The 2,277-nt window shown below is 38.0% G+C and overlaps 1 long non-coding RNA gene across 1 annotated transcript; it reads right to left on the reverse strand.

The window, feature by feature from the left end:
• Positions 1-1,933, reverse strand: LOC134492120 (uncharacterized). The gene is made up of 3 exons (XR_010067390.1): positions 1,821-1,933; positions 1,088-1,205; positions 1-631 (listed from the first exon to the last, which is right to left on the reverse strand). It is a non-coding gene; the product is annotated as an uncharacterized LOC134492120 (long non-coding RNA).
• Positions 1,934-2,277: the final 344 nt, after the last annotated feature.

A 2,277-nucleotide genomic window follows, 5' to 3' on the forward strand; every position in this document is an offset into this window, starting at 1 on the left:
ACTTAAGTGAGTTTGATATGCAAAAACTGCTCACTCTCGGAGAAGTGCCCTTTTTAATCAGGGTCAGCAAACAGTTGTATTGGGAAATCACTTCATTGTATTCAGTATGCAGTAACTTTGCTTCTTCAGAATCAAGCTCAGGAAGAAAAGGACCTTTGGCATGGATATTTGATGTCTGAAAGATCCCTTCTCTCATCTTTCCAACCCTGAAGATTTGCATTAAAGTATTTTAGTGTTATTTGCAATAAGGAAAACAAACAGCATATAAATGAAACATTCGTATGAAGCGTTTTAAGAACAGGAGGATTTTTAAAGCATGTAGTTCTGGAAGCAGAGGCTGATGGAAACAGTTGAGAGTGGAGCTAACATTTGTCTAAACAGAATATATTTTATCACACACATTCCAAAGTAGAAATATGAAATAACTTGAATAGGTTCTGTATTCAATGTGCGAATAGGGAAAATATAATTTTCCTTCCTCCTCTGCCGATTTACAGATGCCTATGCTTCCTCTTCAATTCCTTAGGGGGAGGTAGAAGGTATTATTTTTTGCTCCAGATGGCGAATTACATCCTGGGTCCATTGCACTGAGGGATCAGCGCAGATTTTCCTACCTCCCCTAGTGGTAAATCTGCAAAGGAGAAATATAATTTAAATTATAATTTATAATTATATATTAAATATAATATATATTTAATATATATTTATCAAATATATATCAAATATAATTTAATTATAATCTAATTTAAATATAACCACCCAGAGTTGTTGGGAGTGAGACAGCATATAAATTTAATAATAATAATAATAATTGTAAAAAACGAACAAAAATATTTTTTCTTTATGGGGTAGGTCAGGGTCCTTTCCATTCTCTTATGGAATAGACACATAAGCAACACAAATACTACATGGAGATTTATGTGGGTGGTGGGGAAGGCAAATCATGAAAATGACTGAACATCAGAAATGCTTGCAGCACATTTAGAATCTCTAGCACACATGCATGCTGCTTTGCTGCTCAACATTGGGAAAATGCAAAATCTAGCATTTAGCATCAGATTTAAAAAAATAAAAACTTCATACTTACACAACTGCAGGCTTAGGGCATGCTGGAACTGTATATTCATATGATAACAATACAGACGGGGGAATGGGCTTTGATACAAAGGTGAAACAACACAACTCCAATGGGGAGCCAAGACTTGCTGTAACAAATGGAATAAAATCATTTTGTGCTTCCATCTCCCTGTTCAGCAGATCTGTCTCTTCTTTAACCCACCCATCCCATAAAAAGATATAGGAGTCATGACAACTTCAAGCCTGTAAATTGGCTAGACTTTCCAGGGCTAGTGAGAACAAAACAAAGGATTTGGCAGCAAATTTCATGAAGCTTCTCCCGCCTTGTTTATTTGTCTGTTTGTTTGGACTTGGCTCTTTATCTGAGCTCCAGGCTAAAGCTGAGAGATATTTGCTTGACTATTATGGTGTGGGTTTGAAGAATAAGGTATTTCAAAACGCTTTGCTGAGAAATTTGGTTCATTTTTTTCCCATGGATCTACCCTGATTTTAATTCAGATGCTCAGACCCATCAGGAACTAACATGCACAGCTCTTTCAGGCTGCTATTCCTTCTTCACATGACATAACTTAAATAACAGGTACACATTTCCAGGGACCAACCTGCTTTGGTGGGACTGGACTTTCCCACCACAAGAGCACAAATGTAGAAGTAACTACTGTCGTTCATGTAAATTGGCAGGCAATCTTTCTCTGAGTACAAAGGAGTGTTTAAGGAACAACATGAGAATTCACAGTACTCACCTTGAGCCTGGAATAAGACAGCAGCAATGACCAGAAAGGCTGCCAAAGAAGTCTTCATTCTCATAATTCACGATGGATGCAAGGAGCTGGTGGGTTCAAGGCCAAGAGCACACTTCTTTGCTCCAGACTGAACAACAGACCCCTTCGGTCCTTTCTTATACCATCGTTTGTGGCAGGATGTTGAAATTTCTTGAAAGTGAAATATAGCAAACTCAGCCCATATTCTGGAATACAATCACACTTAGCTTGGTATCAGATGAGGAAGTGAAAACTGGAGTGAAATGTTGCAGTTCATTCTAAGCTTCCAGAAGAATGGCCAGGAACAATACAGCCGGCAGGGAAAGGCAGCGAGAGCTCTGCAGTTTCTGAACTAAGAGAAGAAAAGACTCTTCCACTTTGCTATGCAGCCAAAATAAAAAGTAATAGAGCTGATGTCCATTTGGGACAATGATTGGAA

The sequence above is a fragment of the Candoia aspera genome, chromosome 1, assembly GCF_035149785.1.
Source record: "Candoia aspera isolate rCanAsp1 chromosome 1, rCanAsp1.hap2, whole genome shotgun sequence".
Classification (NCBI taxonomy): Eukaryota; Metazoa; Chordata; class Lepidosauria; order Squamata; family Boidae; genus Candoia; species Candoia aspera.